The sequence below is a fragment of the Martes martes genome, assembly GCF_963455335.1.
Source record: "Martes martes genome assembly, chromosome: 6".
NCBI classification, from domain to species: Eukaryota; Metazoa; Chordata; class Mammalia; order Carnivora; family Mustelidae; genus Martes; species Martes martes.
Genome location: NC_137893.1, coordinates 137,610,405 through 137,633,785, shown reverse-complemented (window position 1 = coordinate 137,633,785; position 23,381 = coordinate 137,610,405). Strand labels below are relative to the sequence as shown.

Here is a 23,381-nt window from a genome sequence, read left to right as displayed (position 1 = left end):
GTAGATTCCATAATCTGACCCGGAAGGCTCTGCATTTGCACAGACAGAAGCTCAGACACCTCTTGCGTACCTGGGGGGCCTTCTAGGTTTTGAAATCAGACATTGGGTTTCCAATGTGGCTGTGTCACATAGACGGACTCCTCTGTCACTGCATCACCAAGGACTGTCAACTCTTGAGGACAGATGGAAAAGCTCACCCAGTATTTCCCGGCAGGCCCAGGTGATTCCTGCAGACTCACAATGAAAGTCACACGTACAAAAATGTAAATTTGTGTGAGATGGGATGCTGTTACTCACAGAGTTTAAGTGCTTTTAATTCCAGATAATAGATTGCTCTGAAAGCTTTAGAGATTGATCTCTGAGTCTAAGGAGTGGTCCACATGTGGAAGGAAACGGTATTTGTCATTCTAATCTTTTTTTTTCTTTTTTTTTCCTTCTACTCTTTTTCTGCTGGGGTCAGCAGAAATGGGAATCTTTTTTTTTTTTCTTTGTAGATCAGTATTATTATGATTATGATTATCTGAAAGACCTGTATGGGAGGAATGCTGCAATCTGAATTAAAAATAGCATTTTTCCTCGCCCACACACAGCACTTGAGTGCTCTGAATGCCTTTTATAAATGCAGACTTTCTGCCTGGTTAGATAAAAGAAGCTGTCACTTCATTTCCATAACGAAGTCATTCCCGGGAGAATGCCATTGTTTTAGCAATAGAATTTTTGTAAAAGGCCTCTTATTTTGCCTGAAAAAAGGTAACAAAAATGAACTTTTGAGAGCTTATTCGACAAAACAATTAAGGAGCGAGAGATTTTCTCCTCCTTGGATATGTTGGGAGTTGCTAAGTGTGAGAATCCCCTGAGCCATGATATGAGGATAAACCCCTAAACCCAGAGGCTGAAGGAGGAGGGGAGAAAACCCCTCATTCTTTCTTCTGGTAGACATGGGGTGGGGGCGGGCGGGTATTGCTGTTTCCTGAGAATGTGTGTTCTCAGGCCATGTGACAAACAGATATTGCTATGTCTGTGGAGTTTTTTAATATTTATTTTTAAAGAGATGTAGGGAACTTTTAGAATGCTCATTATGTCAAGAAACTCCTTGGGATTTTTGATGAAACACCATCATTAGGTATTTTGATGGTGTTTCAGGACTGTGAAGGCAAATCATGGCTGCATCTTGCCTGGGGCTGGGGGGCTGTCCTTTGCTCAGAAAATAATACTTGGTATTTCCCTTTGTTTGGCCTTAGAACATTGTAGCAAGTGGGATAGGAGGTCTTTCTTTACACAGTATAACTTGTAACTAGCTCAAGCTGGCCGTGCACATGCACGGTCCCTCCAGCACCCCTCCCCCAGCTCCCCCCACCACCACACCGTGGATCATCTTTACTCCAAATACAGTATCCTATCTTCACCTCCAGATTCATAGAAAAAAAAGTAATTGTATTTCTTGGTAGTTCCCCGGCACCAGGTAACCCACATCAAAGTATACCTGCCTTTGGTGTTTCAACAGGTAATCCCCAGACTTCATGCCAAGTGGCATTTCTGTTACTTGGTGTTTACAGCTCAGACCATTGAAATCTCAGGTTTTAAGCTAGAATAGTTTTATTAAGCCTCCTCTAAAAGGAGAGAAGTTGACAATAGCCCCTTTGTCCTGCAATACTTTTGTTCTGATTGCATCAGAAAGTTGTAATAGTTAAGGAGGCAGCTACTTGGAATAGTATGAAAAAGAGATTAAAATATAAGGTCATGGGGGTGGGGGGAGCCTGGGTGGCTCAGTCGGTTGAGCATCTGACCTTCGGTTTCAGTTCAGGATGTGATCTCAGGATCGTGAGATAGAGCCCCTCGTTGGGCTCCGTGCTCAGTGTGGAGTCTGCTTGAAATTCTCTCTCCCTCTCCTTCTGCCCCTCCCACTTGTGCTTTCTCTCTCTTTCAAATAAATATTTTAAAAAAATACATAGGGTCCTTATATTTGTTGGCTTTAATAATTCAGTAAAGCAGGAAAAAAGGAAGACAAATGAGATTCTCCTAATAAAATTACAGAAAGTCCTCTTCTCTGAACCTTTGGCAAAAGTTGGGTAGTTGTGCCGAACTTGAGTTTGGGAAAATAATTCTATTTTTAAAAAATCTTTGAAGAGCCTTTTTCGTGTAACCGTGCTCAAACTTACTTCTAAAGCATGAGTAGAGGTCCTGGTTGTAGCCATGTTTTTACACAGTAGTATTTCATTAAATGGAAAGGAAGTTGTGGCTTTGATAGGATGCTTTCACAGTTCTGTTTTGAATACCTTTGGTGAATTCTATTACTTGTATCTGTTCAAAAGTAGGGAGGTGGAGGGGTATGTGGATTCTGTCTTTTTCATTTTACTTTGACCCATCGAAATAAAGTATTTTGTGAAGTCAGACCAAATCCAATGAAGATGCTATCGTAGCACTCCTAATATTATGTCAAAAGAGAATGAGAGGGAAATATTTACATTTCTTTCTTAGAATGTTTACTAATTGTGTTCTAAATTCTGGTCTAATTTACTCAATTTTGTCCTAGAGCCAAAAGAGCAGAAATGGAAAGCCAGTTAAAATCAGAGCACTCTCCCCAAGGGAGACCCTCTCACTGCTCCTGATTTGTAATTGCTTTTGTGAGTGATGAACCCATGAAGCGAGGACCCCTCCCCACCTTCCCCATTTCTACCAAGCCCTTCGGCAGCACCCAGGCATGAACACAACTCCTTCAGAGAGAAGGTGTGTGCTGACTCATCGTGGGGGGAAAGGGGCTTGTAACCCAGAGAATGTGGAGCCTCAGTGTGCTGTCTGGGCTTCTGGAGCAAGATTCCTTCGTGTCCTGGGCCAAGTGCCTTCTGATAGGCTCCGGCAACCCTGCGTGAGCCAAGTTTTAAACAAATAAGGCCAGGGAGAAATTGTCAATAAGGAGCACGTGCCGTCTTGGTCTTAAAAATTAAGATTGCCTAGAGATAATTGTTCTACAGCTATTCAATGCAGATGGCATGTTTCTCATCTGTATTTTCATTTTATTCTTGCTATGCAGACATACTTTTCTCTGGATACATAATTATTATCTCTTAGCAAACTTTGATCTATGCCGGTAAGGAGACGTAGTCTGCACATAGACACTTGCTGAGCCTAATGTGTGTGGGCAAAGCCTTACCTTTGTGTAATAAGCTCTGCTACATAGTAGGAGAGAAACTGTGGCGTGAATCAATAGGAGTTAGAATTTTTTTTTTAAGTTTGGTCAGAGGATTTTTTCCCAGTGTATGTATATCTCCGATGATGTGTCCTTTAGACACATTCTAATTTTAGTTTTTATGACCGAAACACAAACCAGTCAATATCAGGGGAAAATATCCCAGATGCCTCCCAATGCAGAATCCAAGGATTACCAGTTTGGAAAAAGATTTGATAATGGATAAGTCACAAAAATCATCAAATGTGGATTGAGGAAGGGTCCCATGACGTGACGAATCCATCGTATTCCTCAGAATTCCTTCCATCTGGGCGTCATGCCGCCCTGCGCCTTCCTCCAGCTCTTTTTAAAATCGGGCTGGACACCATCCTCTCAGGAAAGTTCTGCATTGACGTTCGTTGCCTTTTGGGGACAGAGGAGCTTTGGGGCCTCCGTGACTGACATTTATGCTCTTTTGTGAGCAGAATGGAGACAGAGGCTGGGGACCCTGCTGGGCTGAGCCTGCTTACCCAGAGGAGGCGTTTCTGAACTCTGCAATTTCCAGCAGCGCCGGTTGCTTCTCTTTCTTCCTCAGAACAAAAATACAGAGTCCGCTTTGGTCCTGAGTTGGAAAAGGAGGCTCTTGCCTAACATTTCACTGATTGAGCAGTTTCCATAGAGTCTTATGTAATGATTTTTCTCCCAAGTCACCAGAAAGGGAGCTCTTCTGTTTGGGAACCACAGAGTAGAGGAGACTGGAGGACATGTCAGAGTGAAAGTAAAATATCCCATTCTTAGTTCACTGATAAATATTTATCAAGTGTTTACCGTTTATAAAAGCACTCCGACCAAGAAGGCAGATTCAAGCCCTGACTTCATAGAGTTTCCTGCAGTCAGCTGGGGAAATGGTGTCTTTCTTATATAAGGAATAAAATTATTAGTATCCTAAGGCAAAGGAATAAAAAAACTGTCAGAGTTCACAAACTGTCAGAGTTCACATTTTTTTTTAAAAAAAGGGCACAGGAGTGCCCTATTTTTCACAGGGACTCCATTCCAGGACACCCGTGGATGCCCAGAACCACGGATGGTTCCAAACCCAGGATACACTTCTTTTTTTTTTCCTATACATGCAAAGCTGTGCTAAAGTTTAATTTATAAATTATTCAATTTAAAAATTATAAATTTATTTGTAATCTATTAATTATAATGTATAAACTAATAAATTAAAAAACATAATAAGTAATAACAAAGTAGAACAATCATAGTGTACTATAAGAAAAGTTAGGTCAGTGTGGTCTCTGTCTCTCAAAATATCTTATTGTGCTGTACTCACCCGTCTCTGTAGGATGAGGTGGGATGGTAAAAGGCCTCCGGGACTGGGCACAGTGAGGTAAATGACGTAGGCATTGACCTTCTGACCGTACATCAGAAGGAGGATCCTGGGGTTTTGGACCTTGATTGCCTATTGGTAGCTAAAATCGAAGAAAGCAAAATCACAACTGAGTGAGAATGGAGGATGGAGGAAAGAGTGAGGGGGAAAGGAGGCTTTGTGCGGGTCTTGGGAGCCGTGGCTTGGATTTCAAGCTGTGGCATGGGAATAGGAGCTCAGAGACGAAGGAGCAGTGCCTCTGGCTGGGATGAGATGCATCAGGAGGAAAACACGCGGGGACCAAACCGTGAGGGTCTCCACCATCAGACTGTGGACAGTTTCCACTCGCTGTAGGAACCTGTGATGGTACATCATGGAGAAGTTGTATTATCCAATGTACTTTAGGAAGTACGATCCAACGGGGATGACTCAGACAGGTGCGCAGGGAGAAGACTGCAGGCGAGAAGACCAGGGAGCCAGTGGCTGGTGGACGAACGGGGTCTGAGCCAGCCTGGTGGCGTGGGCTTGGAGGTCGGGCTCCATGACACTCGACAGCCAAGGGGCGCAGGGAGGAAGAGAAGAAGACAGTGGTGCCGTTAGCAAGAGTCGGAAATAAAAGAGGAGCCCTGGCTTGGGGGCAACAATGGGGTGTTTTGAAACAGACGTGATTTCTGGAGACTGGCGTGATCCAGCAGCTTGAAAGGGGGAGACGCCAGGGCCCAGGATACAGGTTGAAAACTCTAGGCAAGAAAAGGAAATTGGTAAGGAAAGAGAAGAGGGCTGAGCGTGTCCCTTTGGGGAACACATACCCTAGGTTTAGAAGGAATAACAAGAGGGGACACAAGCGAAAAGAGGAACAGCAGAGTGATGGGAGGACACCAGGTTAGTACCGCTGGGGAGCAACCAAGAGAACTAGGATATTTTGGTTACAAGAGATAAATGAAACTCAAGGTGATTTAAACAAACAAACAGACAGACAGACAAAACCCCCCCAAAACCCCAAATTTGTTATATCTCATATATATATTTGTTGTCTATTGCTGCATAACAAATTACCGTCACTTAGGGGTTTCAAACACCATGTTTTCAAACACCCCTGTTATCTTGGCTTCTGCAGCTATCCTGGCTTAGCTGGCTTCTCCATTCAGGGTTTCATAAGGATGAAATCAAGGTGTTAGTTGGACCACATTTTCATCGGGGGCCCGCCATCCTCTTTCAAGGTCATGTGGTGATTGGCAGAACTTATTTCCTTGCGGCTCTAGGTCTAAGACCCCCATTCCAGGGCTGTCATCTGGTGCCTCTCTGGTACCTTTTCATGGGGTGCAAACCCCCTCCCCCCAACCCAAATATGTCCTCTCATTTTGAATCTCAATCTTGGAAGAGCCTGTCCCTTGGAAGGGATCGCCTGATTAGGTCAGGCCCACCAAAGACAACCTTTCTTTTAAGGTCCTTGATTGGGGGCCTTACTTTTAGCTGCAAAATCCCCTCACAGTGGCAGCCGCTGAATTCGTGCTTGAATGAATAACTAGGAGAAGGTGTGTGTGCACTGGGACATTGGGCATCTGGGGGACCACTGTGGATTTTTGTCTTTCACAGTGTAACTAAAAAATCCAGGGATAAATTTCGCTTTTGGCATGGCTGGATCCAAGGCACCTCACCATCATCAGGAATTGGACTTTCTGTCTTTCGGGTTTGCTCCCTGTTACAGAGCCTCATTCTCAAATGGGTTTTCCTCACAAGGGAGTAAAAACAGCTCTTAGGAGACCACACTTTCATGTTCCAGCGTGTCCAAGAGAGGAGCTGATTGCCTTTGATTATGTGCCTGTCCCTAAAACCAGTCCCCATAGTGAAAGGGATATGTATTCTAATCTTCCAGAACTAGGTCATGTGCCCATCTTTGCACCCAAGGCGTGAGACCACCCCAACCCAGATAACGAAAGAATGGGGGAGAGGTCACTCCAGGAAGACACTGTTGAAGCAGAAATGCTAGTCCACTGAACTAAAGTAAAAGGAAATTGAAGGAACTATTGAGAAGTCGTAACCAAAGAATGGAAGAGAAGTCAGGGAGGGAAAGGCCACTGCTTTTAGGAGGCAGGTCGAGCTCTATCTGGTGCAATACCAGCACTGAATTTACACCGCACTCTCATGTTCGTTACTGAACAGGAGAGAGGCAACAAGCCACCTGGGAACATCTCCTAGGGATAGCAGTGGCTGAGTGTTTTGGCCAAGAAGTTTCCAGCAGAGAAGAAAAAGACCGATGGGGAGATAAAGGGCAGAATTGACCCAAATAGGTCTGGAGCCAGTAGGGGGGAGAGCAGACAACAGCCCAACACCAAAGCAACAAAAATTTCCCCCAGATTATAAGGTATGTGGGCCTTTTGGGGGTTTCTCACCATTGCCACCTCTCTAGACCAGACAGGTGTTACTCTTTCCAGTGTAGCCATCTTAGAGTGATTAAATATACCCGAAAGATTTGTGGCCTCTGTCTGGCTAGATCATTGACTGGAAGTCTTAACCTTTAGAGCAGGCTTAGCTTTAGTGGTTCTTAAAGTGTGGTCCGTGGACCAGCGGCACCAGCAAAACCCGGGAACTTGTTAGAGATGCAAGTTCTCTGGCCCCACCCCAGGTCTAATGAAGGAGACATTGGGGAAGGAGGGAACCCAGGCATCTGTGACCTCTGGGCGTTTCATAAGACCTCCAAGTTTTTCTTTCTTTTTTTTTTTTTTTTAAAGGTTTTATTTTTTTATTTATTTGAGAGGGAGAGAGCACAAGCAGATGGAGGGGCAGAAGGAAAGGGAGAAGGAGATGCTCCACTGAGCAGCGAGTCCCACTGGGGCTCGAACCCAGGATCCTGAGATCATGACCTGAGCCAAAGACAGACATTTAACCTGCTGAGCCACCCAGGAGCCCCGACCTCCAGATTTTTCTGATAATCGTTCAGGTTCAAGGGCCCCTGCCTCAGAACATCCATATCTCCCCTCCACACACTACCAGGGTTTCCTTAACAGAGGCTTGGGAAGCTATGAGAATCAAGGATATTTATGGCAACTGTTGAAAAGCCGCTAATGACTCCAAATGTAATGGGTTGGAAGAACAAAAGAGAGAAGGGGAAGTTGTAACTTAATTGTTCTCCCATTCATGGAGGGCTTTCGTGTAGATGATAGACATCGTAGGAGCTACAGGACCCCAGAGGAAGGGCTTAAATGATAAGCTATAGAGCATTCCTTTGGAGTAAAGTTTAAGTCGTAGAACAGGTTTTGGCTATGGTTCATTTAATTTAAATGCAGGCTCTCCTACTAGACACTGTGAGGGGTTTGCAAAAGAAAGGCACGGCAAGGTTTCTTTCATCAAGGAGCTTATAAACTTTTTGAACCTCCAAGACTTAAGTAAATCCAGTGGCGAATAGAAAGACAGTACACTGGAGTGCTGAACTGGAAAGGACCTCGAGTCAAGTCAAAACGTGTGTTTTGAGACTGTAAGTGCTGTGGGCAGTCAGGGAAAGGAGACATTGGCATTGTGTCATTTTCTTCTCTGGACCAGAGGATGCAACTGTCAGCCTGGTATCATTTCCCAGGTCTGACCGTGGGGGTAGTGGCCGCTTGGATTGGAGAAGTCCTTTTTCCTGCTGTCTCTTCTTTCCCAGTTTGCTGAAGTTTGTCAAAACTGCAAAGTCAAAGCACGGAGTTGTGTTTCGAGACTTTGAACTTGAAGTATTATTAATGTCTTTGGTTATATGAGACACTTGTAGGAGAAATTACATTTCGTCCTGGGTGTCTTTAGATGGGACAAGACTTGAGTGGAAGTTTGGCTTATTTGTTTCAAACAGACTTTCAGACTTAACTTCATTCACGGGGAGGACATGAATGAACCTGTCCGAGGACGCCTTTGTTTTGCTGCATGAAGAAAGCGAATGAGCTGATTTTCCTTCGCAGAAGGATTAAGTTGTGCCAGATCGGGGATGATAGGGAACGAGAAAACACTTCAGACTAATGCAGTATTTCCATTGCTTTTTATGCTTTTCATCCTGCTGCTTCCCTGGGTAAATTAACAGGTGACCAAGGCGAGAACCAAAGGAGAAGGCTCACAGGACGCGGACATAAAGGCTGGTTGGAGTCCCAGAGAAAAATAATAAAAAATCTTAATAGTAAAGAGGAAGCCAGCAAATTTGGAACCTACTGCAAAGCACTAGGAAGATTTTTTCAGAAGTTTATGGGTGATGTGATCTGTTTTTAGCCCTTGGGGAGGGTGGGGGGAGGGTGGGGGGAGGGTTTTCTTAACTCCAGCTGTGGCGTGCAGGTGTTAACAGAGAGCTTCCTTCTCTTTCACCGTGATGACGGGGTGACATGAGATGCATTAGGAAACCAGAGGCTTCCTCTCCTGTCACATCAAATGTAATACCTGTCTTGAACCAGGCTCCTGTAGCAGAAATGACTTGTGTTTGTTGTTCTGGTAGTTGGGAGGAAGAATCCACTCTTATTTCAAGGTCCTGACAACAGCTCTTGGGTCCATTTCTTGATAAAGGAGACCTAGCTGAAATGGCCAGGGTTGGGCGGGGGGGGAAGAAAATAAAATACCAGAAATGAATCGTACACGTCCAGTCAGATCCCATCACACGGAGGCTGTGTTCTCGATCTGCCGAACTTCTCTCACCTGGTCGTTTTGTAAGAAAAGCTTTCCGAAGCCCCTCGTGGGAGTGCGGTACCCCCAATACGATCGCAAATCACAGTGTTTCTTTTTCCTTCCTAATGCCTGTCCGATTTGCAAATTTCACACATGGACTACAAATGGTACACGCTCATTCTTGTCTGCCTCTCTTGATGCAGTGAGCTCCTTCAAGGCCGGGTCCTTGGCTGTCTTGTTCACTATTATGAACATAGAACCTGGTGAATATAGGAAGAATCAAGTAAAAATTTGTCCAGCGAGTGAATGAATGAGTGAATGAATATGAAAGCACTTCATACACCTGAAACTAATATAATGTTATCTGTCAATTATCCCTCAATCAAGAAGAAGGAGAGAGCACTTTGTAAACTGTATTCACTATAAAAGCCCCCATTAATTATATTTGTAGCAGATTCCTTCTTTCTCCCTTCTGTCCTAATTTTCTTCTCTCCATTTTTTAGTTTTTTTGAGGTATACTTACCAGTGTCTTACCAATTCCAAATCGGAAATTTGCTGTTACTCATTTTTGCCTTTTCGGGGGGATGAGGACTGCATTTTTCCCTCGAAAACAGGGTCACTGCCACAGTGCTAGCCCCGAGCCTCCCGCCTTTGTTCGGCATGTGCTTTGCGGCTTTGAAAGGGAACTCGTTCGTGGATGATTTGTCTGGGAAGCTAACAGGGCGCCGGCGCAGCACTTAAATTCTAGGTTTCTCACGGTCCCCAAAGCCTGTCACGTATGTTCCCATACCTCAAGCATAGTCCCCCAAGAATACCCAAGTCAAAATAACTTGATCGTGTTGGCTCAGGCAGAGCCGTTCCTGGCTCTGTCTTCAAGGAGGGGAAAAAATCAAGAAATCCAGGTGTGGAAAATATTAAGGATTGGGATATGAATAGGGCTTTTCTTTAAAAGCAACAAACAAACAAAAACTCTTCCAGTCCTCTCCAGCAGGGCCTCGGTGTGCCACTTCTGTGTGTGTGGAAGTGTTATCCTCGGTGGGCGGGAATGGCAGACAGCCAAGTGGAAAATTTCACAGCCCTGCAAACCTCCAGTGCACTGAGCACTGTCAACCAGCCATCGGAGGCAGCCCAGTGGCAGGGACCAAAGAACCATGCGCCTGCACAGGCCTCTGTCAGCCACCTTCCACCCTCCACCCTCCTCCCCCTTCCCTTTGCTTCCCGCTCTGTTCCAGGCCTTCACTTTCTTTCTCCCTGAGTTTCCAGAAGGCTCTGTTTCCGCTGCTGGGCTTCTCCGGACCCCTCAGTGCCTGGGAAGTTTTCGCACAGCAGCCCATGCAGACGTCTTTGCACGTTCGGGTGCCCCAGGGAGAGCGGACCGTTGGTGGCTAGCCAAAGCTGGCTTTTAAATTCTGGCTCAGAGCTCAGTAACAGGCTTATGACCACTAATAATACTTGGCGTTTACATAGTGCCTTTCTTCTCAGGAACTGTGAGTACTTTGCCAGAGTGATCTTATTGATTTTCCCAACAACCCAGTGAGGTATGAAAATGGCAAGAGGTGATCGTCCTAGCTCCCTCCCTTTTGCAGAGGGTAAAATCAGGTGGCGTGTTAGGAGACCGTGTTGCAAGTTCGCATCTCAGCTGGGATTACATCGGGACTCCCCCAGAACCGGCTTCAACTTTATGGGTGTGTGGGGGGGGTGGGGAGGAAGGGTGGGGAGGGACAGGAGAAAAAGCCTGATGGGGCCACGCTGCGTCTCCTGCGGCCGGAGCAAAAATCCTACACTGCCTTTTTTAAGGAAAGGGTACTGGAAAGTGGTCTTGGGCGAGTTATCAGTGAGTTGCATGGACCCCGAGACTTCATTTGTTGAGATGACCGAGTGATTGGATGAGGCATTTACCTGTCCCTTTTTCTTCTCTCCGACTCCTGTACTAGGGATTTTTCACTCCTCTGGAAGGAAGAAAGAACACGCCTGAGCCCGGGAGCGCTCCAGCTTCTTGTGGGGAGTCTCCATGGTGAAGGCTCAGCCCGGGCTACCTGCGAACAGCGCGCAGTGAATGTCGTAAGTGAACACGCGCGGCGTCTGGGGTGGTTGCCTCGCGAGGATCCGTGAATCATCGCGTGTCACCGAGCCAGGGAGATGAAGGGGCATTAGCATGAGTTCTAAGTGATCATCCAATTAATTTCTTTTTCTAGTGGAGAGGTGCTATTTCTGTTTGCTGTGAACGTGCCTCCCTCTCTGCTTGTGTGGGGCCCTGCTCGTTATCTCCTTTGGGTGTAGAAGAGTGGAAGACAGTGATTCTTTCCAACGGTTAGCGCCCCCCTGTCCTGGGACGGCTACACAGAGCCCACCGCAGAGCGGACTCTTTGAGCTGGGCTGTCCAGCTTCTTTGGGGTTCGGTGGGTAAAAGTCCTCCGGGCGAACGATCAGCCACGAGAATTGGCACCCAGCCGATATTTTTATTCGTGGGAAGTTTTATTGTTGTTGTTGGTTGGTTGGTTGGTTTTTGGAATGAAATTTTTTTTTTCCTTTCAAAAATCTGAGGTATGCAAATGCAGTCAGTTGTGTTGGGTGCTTGTCTTACTCAGAGTTGGCTGACTTACTGGTTTTTATCAGATTGCAAGGTCAAGGCTTTGGGATTAGTACAGTATCAGCTGCTGGTTGCTTTTCATGAGGAGATTAAATATCAAGTTGTTGAAGAGGTACACCGCACGCTGGGTTGCAAGGAGCTTATTCCCACACAGAATTTAGGAATCTGACCAGCTCCTTTGCTTTCTGGAGATTTTAACCTCATTGCTAGATTGCGTCCGAAAAAAAAGTTTATAAGGTTTTGATCAGGAAAGAATACAGCTGCAGGAAACCAGGGATGGGCTATGAGTGCATTGTCTTCAAGTTTTAGAAAATGAAGAACCAACTTTGACTGGGACTTTGTGTGTGTGTGTGCATGTGTATGCGTGTGTGTGTATGTCTATATATACATGCAATACATATATATATTTAATACGTGTCGTATATTTGTGCATATATTATATAAACATAAATACATATTTCTGTGTACATATAAATATGCAATATTTATATAAAATAAATATATTTATTATATATCATAATATAATAAATATATAATATTTATTTATTATATAATATAATAAATATATTTATATATACACACAAATATATGTGACATATATATTTATACATACTATATAAAATTTTATATAATCAGTTCTTAGCTTAACAATTCAGTCAGGAAACTTCTCCAGGCATTTTTAACTTACATTTTTGCAGTTGCACAAATGATTTTGAAAGAGCAAAGGGCAACACTATGGGGGCACATACCAGGGAGAAAAAGAATTAACGCTGAAATGAAAAATTTCCACTGGATATTTTTTATTTTGTGGTTTTCTAAAAATTTTGTATTAAAATATGCATCTTTATCCATATTTCCTCAGGGCTAAATAGTCATACTCAAATAAACTTATTAAATTTAAAATCTCCCAGCACCTCATAGTAAATGGTGGGAAACACTGGCATTTTAATGTGTTTCTGTTTTGTGCATATGATCACATTGGTTCCCATGGAAATGTACATGCAGCTCCTGGAATCGACAGACCTGAATTCTAGTCCTGGTCCTATGGTTGAGGTCAAGAAAGTCTGCAACTTTGACAGGTCACTAACCCCCATCAAGTGTTACTTTGTTAAGTCTACATGTTTACTTTTTATTTTGTAAATCTGTATGTACCAGCAAATAACCTGTGAATTGATCAGTTAACATCTTGGTTTGACGTCCCCATAAGCGACACAGTATTGTATAAGGCACTTTAATACTTACTTAGAAACAAACAAACAAAAAACCCAACTCTCTTGTCAAAGTTTCTCCCACTATTAAGGAATAATTTGGGTCCTAGAGTAGTAGGGTATTTTACCAGAAATTATTTTCCCACTGAGATGGTCGTTAGAATACGTGATGTTTTTTAAAGCATTTTTATCCCAGGAGACACGTGTTGTATGGAATAGTGTTGTAGGTTTCAGGTTACATCTAAGTGAATAACACAGACAATGTCATCAAAATAGCTTTTGCTTCAAATCTGATTTTTTTTTAAATATTGCTTTGAAATGCTCATGTGATACTCTGTCAAACCCCAAACATTAAATGAGGTTTTCAGAGGAGTTCTGAAGTATAAACTTTAAGATGCCACATGCCCACTAAAGTAATTTTAAAATCCATCTGTAAATGGAGTGTGTTGAGAGAAAGGAAGAAAATACAAAATTCTAGTGAACTCCTTCAGTGCTGAGGACTTCCTTTTGCAAATCGCATTTGCTTGTTGGGGGTTGTTGGGGAGGATCCCAATTTTCTCAGCAAGTTGTGAAATTAGTGATCTTAGTCATTAGTTATTTTTTTGGGATCTTGGTGTGTTTTTTACCTTGAGTTCATTACTTTGGTGTCGTTGGTGCCGCAAAGCCTGTGCCGTTATGATCAGGAAAGCAGGAGATTTTTCAAAGAACATGTGCTTGCAAATGGGGTAGGAATGTGGATATATAAATATTTGAGTAACCATCATAGCAGCCATTGGCATTGAGCAGTTTCTGTCCGCAGCATTCCTTGCAGACTGCACCCCAAACTTAGTGCCTCTGTGGGACCCCCCTGCCTGTCCCCATTTGCTACCTCTCAGATCTGCCACCATCTTTCTAGCAGATGATATCTCAAAGTCCAGAAAGTGTCTCTAACTGGCCCGAAGATGTGGTGTCTTGTACATGAAAGGGGTGGTAATGAAAATTTACCTATGAGTCAGGAGACCTGGGTTTTACACATGGTGTTGCACTTAACCTTGGAATCTGGGAACCCCCAAAGCTCTGTGGACCCAGTTTATGAGGAGTAACGTGAGAAAGTTGAGTTAAGTAATGTCTGGTGATTCTTCTCACTGTGTGTGTCACATTGCATAACGTACCAGCTTGAATGAGGCATTCATTTTAGCCTGTTTGGCTTCTAAAAAATCAGTGATTCAGCACAACTTCAGTTTACAACTGTTTTTAAAATATTGAGCACAGTCTCATGCTATTATATGTGTGTTATGTCTGTCATGACCCCTGCCTTCCCAGATAGCATGATAACTCAAAGGTGTTCCTTTGGGGCTTTCTAAGAATTAAGGATCCACTGATTGGTCTTTTTGAAAATTAAATATGAGTCGCTTTTGAAATTAAGTTTCTAAAAACTGTCCTCCACCCTCAAATATTGCTTAGCACAGGGATGCCTGGGTGGCTCAGTCATTAAGCATCCAACTCTTGGTTTCAGCTCAGGTCGTGCTCTCAGGGTCCTGAGGTTGAGCCCCACACTGGACTTTGCGCTGGGCATGGAACCTGTTTAAGATTCTCTCCCTTCCTCTGCCCTTCCCTCTCCCCCTTCAATCTCTCTCTAAAAAAAAAAAAAAAAAAAAAGCATATATATATGTATACATATATATATTGCTTAGCATATATGCACAGAGTTAATGATCTTTATTCTTTTCTTAAGCTTCTCGGCCTCCTTAAGTAGGACTTCTTAAGTTACCCGTTTCAAAGCAGCCTCTCCTAACCTACATAAACTAGGACCCACCCCATTCCTCTGTACCAGCTAGCGTACTTTGTTTCCTTTTAAGCGCTTTATATATTACATATTTATTTGTTAATCATCCATCCCCTCAACTAGACTGTAAGCCCCCTGAAAGCAGGATGATGATGGTGATGTTGATGATGATGATAGTGATGATGATGATGATGATGACGACGATGATGGTGATGATCATGGTGATGATGATGAGGACGATGATGGTGATAATGGTGATGATGATGGTGATGATGATGATGATGATGAGGATGATGATGGTGATGATGATGAGGATGATGATGGTGATAATGGTGATGATGATGGTGACGATGATGATGATGATGGTGTTGATGATAATGATGATGGTGATGATGGTGATGATGATGAGGATGATGATGGTGATAATGGTGATGATGATGGTGGTGGTTACCAGCTGAATCCGCAACACCTAAAATGCCATCTGGCCCATTGTAGGCACTCAGCAAATAGTTGTTGAATGAATGTCCAAGGAGAACGTTAGTGTACGCCGGGACTTCCCACAGGTGGGCTAACCCGTTAGAAGGAGGAATATAAACATGGTTCTGATGAGACCTGCTTGAATCCGATAGTAATATGATCAGGCAGGGGATGGTGTGGAGAGACCCATCTAGTTTCTTTAACTTAGAAGTCGATACTAAATGTCTGTGATGTGTATAAGTAAATGTGAGAAAGGAAACGATTTGTCTAAAAAAGTTTTATAGAGCTATCAATAGAGTGTGGGGATTTTCTGATACTCTTTTTAAAAAATCCTGCCCTGCGTGTATTTCCTCTCATGTTCCATTTGAGTGGTTTGCCTTATCAGTTCGTTCTGAGCAGCTTGCCCTGGCATTCTGTGAGGTAGCTTGGTCTCTCCCCATCACGTCATTTCGTCGCCCCTGAGAGCGGGAGCGGGGCTTGAAGTGAGCTCTCTCCCCAAAAAGAAACTCACCATTTACTGAATAGCATCATTTGCCCTGTCTTTTGGAACAAAGAAATGGCATGCCGACACAAAATAAGGCCACCCAGCGTCTCCTGTGGTGTGAGGGAGGGCCTTCACACAGGCTTTCTCTCTCTCTCTCTCTCTCTCTCTCTCTTTCGAGATTGTATTTGTTTATTTGTCATAGAGAGAGAGTACAAGCAGGGGGAGCGGCGGGCAGAGGGAGAAGGAGGCTCCCCAGTGAGCGCAGACCCCGATGCGGGACTCGATCTCAGGACCCTAGGATCATGACCTGAGCAGAGGGCAGATGCTTAACCAACTGACCCACCCAGGCGCCCCTCACAAAGGCTTGCTTGCTTTCTTTCTTTCTTTTAAAGATTTTATTTATTTATTTGACAGAGATCACAAGTAGACAGAGAGGCAGGCAGAGAGAGAGAGGAGGAAGCAGGCTCCCCGCTGAGCAGAGGGCTGGATGCGGAGCTCGATCCCAGGACCCTGAGATCATGACCTGAGCTGAAGGCAGAGGCTTTAACCCACTGAGCCACCCGGGCGCCCCTCACAAAGGCTTTGTTAAGGTGTCATCATCCCACGTTGCTTTCGAGGATGGCAAGAATAAAGGTTCCTTGCATTTTGTGTGTTTATGGACCCCCTTTTCAGAGGAACTGCTCTGAGTGCAGGAGTTAGGTTTTTCCTCGGAGGAAACCGGGAGACCAGAATACACACCTCTGTGCCCATTTATACAGCATTATGCCGTCTTTATAAGCTTTGAAAAATGGCACCTGAATTTCTAGTCCCCAGAGTCAGAGAATTGCATACACATGCTCTGATAAGAGTGATTTGGGAATTTCCTGCGTGTCTAGCAATTTGTACCTTTTAGATTTGCCATCTGTGACACCACATTCTCTAGCACTATCGCAAAAAAAAAAAAAAAAGAGAGAGAGAGAGAGAAAGAGAGCGAGAGCGAGAAAGAGAAGACTGAAGTAGATAAGGGGGTCAGGAGAGAAGGGGAGACTTTGCTGTTAGGATAATGAGGGAACCGGCCAAGCTGTTTTCCGTTCTCGCTTCTGAGGGCCCCATGACTTGGCCTGTGACTCGGCCTGTGTGTCCTCAAGGCTCTGACTGAGCTGTTCGGTGCAGGGCAGAGTCTCGTGTGGTCTTTTTGGGTTTTCGGCTTCACCCTTTTCTCTCCCCTTCCCAGACTTCCTTCCAGCACGTCTCACTGATAGCCTCACTAATTCCTGGCCTGGGCCCCTCTGGCGGGGCCTCCAGAGGAATGCTCCTTCTGAGAGCTGATGTCAGAGCTCCTTCCTGAGTCCTTGGCAAAGTCTAGCTAGCCCATCCCAGGCACACCCTTTCCCCTCGGTGTCACCTTCCCCCAGCGCTGGCCTCCTCCTAGGAGAGGAGAGGAGAGCCACAGAGCCCCCCCCCCCAAAGCTGTAGAAGGGAATATTCATGTTCTGGGGGGGGGGAGGGAGCCCCCGCAGCCTGGTGAGACTGTTTTCTAACTTGAGTAGTGCCAAGGTCAAAGTTTGTGTGTTCTCTTGAGGGTTAGAATTCATCACATAAATGATACTTAGGAAAAGACTCTTGTGTGCCAAGGTGTGCGCTGAAGTCTGTTAGGGATACAGGGACGCATGATCGATGTTTGCTGCCCTCTGAGACGTTGCTGTTGGAGCCCTTGCGGGGGAGGGGGGTTTACACTGGGGGGGGTGGGGGTGAGTCAGGTGTCCTGGAAGGGGTGATGGGTCAGAGTGCTCAGAGCCTGGTGCTCAGGGAAGGCTTCAAGCTCTGCTGCACAGCAGAATCAGGCCTGCAAGCCGAGGTAGATCTTAGCCCCGTGGATATGTGGGCTTTGAGAAAGCAAGGCAGGGAGTGCAAATAAAACCAGTCTCTTATTTACCTGCTTCTGCGTCTGTGCATATGACACCTCTCCGTCAGAACCTTCTTTCCATCAGAAAAGATGGGATAGGACAGCCAGTGGAGACATGGGATGGGGATAAGTAACTCTCAACACGTACAAAATGCTTTGTTTGAAACCTACGTTGGAAGAAGCCAGTTTTTCAATCTTTTTTTCCCTCTATTTGTGCTTACGTTCTAAAATGACTGAAGTTGAGCCCCCCTGCCCCATGAATATTAATGGGATATGAATGGCAGTCTTTTGAGAATCTTTAATTTCTAGAACTCAGGCAAGTTCTTGTCACTGTACTCTTTGGAAACCAAGCCATCTTCTTCCACTTAGAAATTCCACTTCTTTCCCTATACCTTTGTCACGCGTGTCTTGTCGCCATCTGCCTTCCGGCCTGGAATGTCTGGCACGGGGATGGGCCTCGGACACCATGCACCATGCTGGCAGAATTCCTTGCTAATGACCCTTGCATGAGTCCTAGGCTCTTTCAAACCACACACAGCCATCCTCACCGGCTTCTGGACGCCCAGCTCTGAGCATCTAGAGAGAAAAACGTGCTTGCTGGAATCATTTTCTCAAATTTCCATGAGGTTGCTCTTCTTTTCATTTCCCCTTTTTCTTCTCAAGCCTTTGTAGTTTGCATGGAACTGAAAAATTATAATTTCTCCAGGGCTGACATCCAAGACTTTAATAGGCAGTCTTAATACTCTGGGCTCCTACGAGTTGCTACCCGTTAGAAACATTGTAAAACTCTCCAGAACAAAGAAGACTGGCCACAAAGATTGTTCCTTTCCTCTACCGCGGCAAGCCCTCGTTTTCCAGTTTTCTTTGCCTTTTCTCTGTTCCCCAAGGAGAGGGGGCATGAGATTAGGATGTTATTGTTCGGAAAGGGGACAGCTCTGGCCTGTACAAACAAGATTTCCCCCCCTTCCCTTTGGCAACCTGAGTGGTTCTACCTGTTTTCTGGTTCCCAAGCTTCTGCTTGTGAACAGGCTCCCTCCCCGCTCACCTGCAGGACACTAATAAATTAAAGATACAATCGTCGGTTAGTTACTACGTGTATCTACCACTCGCACAATTCATAATAGAGGCATTGGGGCTTTATCTGAAGTGACTATCTTGCCCCCTACTCGTCACCACTACATGGAGCCCAAGTGTAGATTAAAGGATAGTTTGTCAAGGTGAGAGCTACCCACTGGGTAATGTTAGTCTGGCACTCGCTCTAGCAGAGCCGATTAGCTGCCAATGGGTATCTTGTTGCTGTCATCGGACTTTGTAATCCAGGTTCCCAGCACGGCTGGCGATCTATTTCTGGGCCCCAGTGGTGACGCCAGTTGTCCTAGCAACCTGCTGGCTGGCACTTCCCCAAAGCCAGGAAAGGGAGTGGCAGGGGAAGGCCATGGCCTCCAGTGGGTCAGGAGGGAGCTGACAGTCACCTTGCTCCTAGAGGACTTTCCATTTCCTTCACGTGGGCAGGGCTCCAGGAAGGGATGTCAGTATCATGGGAGTGTCACTTACTCAGGATCATGGACCACATGGTCGTTCTGGAACGGATAGCATCCCGTGGCGAATAACACACCAACGAGTGATGGTCCAGGCAGAATGTGGGGACCGTCAGGCCAGGCTATCAGTCCATCTCAGAACGTCAGATGATATCAGGTTTTCTTGTGAATTGGGTTCATGTTCTTGTTGTTTATCAGCACGGGCATCCTGAGTTGGGGACCCAGATAGCTGTTTGGGAGGATTCGGGTCAGGAGAGGGAGCATGGAGGGAAACACCCCTACAGTGGACCTTGGCTCCTTTTCCAGCTGTTGGCTCTGGCCCGAGAGCGGTTCGGTGGAACTAGAGCTTCCGTACTGGGCTCTGGCAATCGATCCACGCACCCAGCATTGAAAAAAGGAACACGACTAACCTTGTCCTCTTCTTTTCCCTTACATTCCTCCTCCCTTTATGTGAAATTGAATTGGCACCAAATCATTTCCCATCCTTTTCTGGTGTGGATCCAACAGAATGTAGAAATCCTGAGTATTCTATCTTAAAGTCCCTGACCTAGTTGGCCTTGCCCAGATTAAGTCTAAAATTGGGCCATCCGTTGGCACTGGGTGTCTTGGGGGCTTCATCACACAGCCACTTCGTGATGGAGGCCACTTCGTGATGGAGGACCCTAGCCAAAGACTTGGACTGGCGTTTTCTCCTAGGGCTGCTTCCGTCTGGGTTAGCACAGAGAACGTCAGGATGTTTTTCACGAAGGAAGAACTGAAGGCGGGGTCTGCTTGCAAACCTTGTTTGAGAGATGGAGAGCAAGGGCCGATGAACGGGACGTCCCCAGGACACCTGAAGCCGGAAATGACATCAAGTATCATTGGTACCTTTCCTTCGATTACCAAAAGGCTTTCTGCACCGTCAGAGACCTCATATTATTTGCTCCACGGAATGGCCATACTTAGCTGAGACAATACCCGCGTGAAACTGTATCTTTCTGCCAGGGAAGCCAGCTGGAACATGAGGGAACATTCCCAGCGCACTTTGAATACTCAGCAAATACTCATTCCCCCTTCCATACCTGGAATTGGGGTAGACTGGAATGAAGAGAAATGATTTTTGAACCAAAACGAAGCACCTAGGTTGTTGTTGATATTTTCGGAGTGTCCTGTGATTCCAGGCTGTTTCTTAACACATAAAGCAGTTCTGTTTGACAATGTGTGTGCTGTGCCCAGTAGATCATTACTTTAAGTTGTTGAAATGGTTTAAATGGTAGAAGACACTGTGTGTTCCTAGAGCAATGAATACCTATGTGAAATTGTAGAGAAGTAGAATTGTTGTTTTTTTTCCCCCAAAATCATTATGTAACCCTTCATCCAATATTTAATGGTAAATAGTCATCATTCCTCATGGTACACAGGCAGCGAGGACAGTTGTCTCATATTGACATGAATAATGAATATAGCCAGTGTGAACTATGGTAAAGTTGGAAGATTAAAATCCTTCTATAGGTCTGATGTTTGCTTTTTTTAAAAGAGATTGGGTAAACAGATGATACCCAAGTAGGCCTCATCCACTTAATGCTTCATATTTTTCTTTTTTTAAGATTTTATTTATCTAGTTGAGAGAAAGAGCGAGTGCATGTGCATGGTGGGAGATAGAGGGAGAGGGAGAAGTAGGCTCCTCACTGAGCAGGGAGCCGGCATGAGACTCGATCCCAGGACCCTGGGATCATGACCCGAGCTGAAGGCAGACTTCTGACCAACTGAGCCACTCAGGCGTCCCTGCATTTTCCTTTCACAACCGATCTAGACACACAGTGATTGGAAGAACACCTAGAATAGGGAAAACCTGTTCTCTCTCTCTTGAATGTGTTGTTAGTCAGAGCGGTAGGTGGGAACATAAATAATAATAACTAAGGAAAAACTGGCGATGCCTTGGGTTGGATCCGGGAGCAGGAGCATCAGGCTAAGGACAGACATCTTGGGTCCCCCCTCCCCAGTTCCTGCCCTGCGGAGACTATGGGCAAGCTACTTTCTTCCTCTGTGCCTCTCTTTCCTTGTCTTCCAAAGGACATAGTTATCATTTCTACTTAACAGCATTAGATTTAAAGGTATTAGTCCAAGTAAGAGGCTTTTGGAATCTTCTTTTATCTTCTTTAATCTTCTACTCATCAGCTCTGTGTCCTTGGGGAAATTGCCCAACTTCTCTGAGACTTATTCCCTTTTCTGTAAAATAAGGTTAATCATACCTACCTTGCAAGATTCTTTAGAGAATTAAATGAGACACTGTGGGTTAAGTTTTAGCCCAGAGATTGCTCCCTAGTAATGGTGCAGCTCTAATGCTAGTAGGATGATAAGCTTCACAAAACAAAATTTATCGTAATGTGTTGCTAAAATGAACAGGTGAACAGCTGCAACTTGCTAGTCCCTTTGTTGTAGAGAAGTTTCCTCTATAGTACGAATTGTCATTAACCATCAATGTCATTGCCTTGACGGTGAAATCAGTTCTCTACTGTTAAAACGTTCTGCTTCTTTGACATATATAGTAATTATGATGGTGAACGTGACAACATTTGTCAGAATTATCCCTGTGCATGTATACTGAGGGCCCTTGGAATTTTAGGTGATTTTTTTAGTATTAGTCAAATTGAAAGGCACAGTAAGTTTGGAAGGTATGATAGTCTCATCTATAAAGAGAATAGGGAGATTCCCAAAGGCTACTGATATGAGTGGAACGCTAAAAAAGAAAAACATTAAGATATATTTTGATGTAGTTACCATGTCTAGGTGGTGAGAGGTAAAAATTACCTAGTCTAATTCTTTTAAATTAAGGCTAGAAAAAGGCAGAAGATAGATAGGCACATTCCTGTATCTTCTTTCAGCAAATATGTACAGAGTGCACTGTAAGGAAGGCATCCACAACGGCCGAAGGAGCATTCAGTCGCTGGGCGAGGGGAGAAAGTAGGCACCCCCTTTCCATGGTTGCTGATGCTCTGTCCGTGGTACCCACAGGAGGCTACAGATACAAACAAGTGCGGCATCTTCAGGCCTTCAGGGAAGCCTTCATCCTCAGGACTTGAAGGATGGGCAGGTGTCAAGCAGGAAACAGAATGAGTGTATCAGTTTGCATCTACCGTGTAACAAACCACCCCACCATTTAGCGGCTTCAGATCACAAACATGAATGGTTTCTTGGTGATGCTGCACGTCCACTGGCCTCGTCTAGTCTGACCCACTCGGCTGGGACTGGTGGGACCATGGTGGCCTCACTCCTCAGTCTGGCGGTTGGTTGGAAGGCTGATGGGAGAGGGGAGTTTCCATGGGGATGGCTTGTGCCTGTTTCCCATGGTCTCTCATCCTCCAGGATGCTCGTCTGAGCTTCTCGGTATTGTAATCTCAGGGTTCCCAAGGGCAGCAAGAGAAGACAGACTCTCTTATTCAAGAGAGGACAGACTCCAGCAAACAAGTGCCTTTCGGCCTCTGTTGGCAAGATCTTGGCTAATTTCCCTTTAGCCAAAGCAAGCCACTTAATAAGCCCAGATTCAAGGGAGGTGGGGGAAACGCCAGCTTGGGTTGCTTTGTGGACAGCACGTACCAGGCTCAGAGGTAAGAGAGAACCTGGCATGCTGACACCGCAAGTAATTCAGAGTGGCTAACAGAGCAGGTAAGACGTGTCGGGTTCGGGCGCCTGATTGTCAAGTGTCTTTTCGGTAAGCTCCACTGAGGAGCTGGGAGTCTGTCCTAAAACTGAGGAGTCATTGAACGATTTTCAGCAGGATATTGATACAATCAATATGATACTTAAAAACCTAGGTGGATGGCAAGAGCCTGAAAGCACGTGTTGGCAGCCCAGACGATTCAGGAATGTTTCCAGAAAGCTGTCCCAGGGGTACCTCGGCGAAGGCAGAAATACTATAGCTGAGAGGTGGTTCCGAGTTGCCAGGTGCTTTCTAATCAGTGGGCCCTGACTAAGGGTGGAGGTGCCCTAGGGGATGTCGAGGCACACAGAGGAGGAGCGGTCAGGGAGCGTGAGGCCGAGGAAGTGTGCGAGGACTCAGCACAGCTGGAGGGAGTCAGATCTCTCTGGCTTCTTTCCATCCCTCGTGGGTGGGATCCTGCCAGACCCTATGTCTGGGGCCTTCCAAAGGCCTGCCCGTGGGCTGACAGTCTCCAAAAGTGCCTTCTCCTGGTGAGTGATGCCACAGCGTCCCCCCAGCCGAAGACTCTTTTCTTCCCAACATGTTTCCCCATGACCTCGAAACGGACAGTGTCTTCCAAGGGCCCTCGGGCTCTCCCCA

General features: G+C 45.3%; 1 protein-coding gene across 8 annotated transcripts in view; it reads left to right on the top strand.

The window, feature by feature from the left end:
- ATXN1 (ataxin 1) overlaps window positions 1-23,381 on the top strand; it is a 395,770-nt gene that overhangs the window by 237,530 nt on the left and 134,859 nt on the right. For all 8 annotated transcript variants that reach the window (XM_080806347.1, XM_080806344.1, XM_080806349.1 and 5 more), the window contains one exon: window positions 11,090-11,216. The gene's annotated coding sequence lies outside the window, so the exon portion shown is untranslated. The remainder of the gene's footprint in view (window positions 1-11,089; window positions 11,217-23,381) is intronic.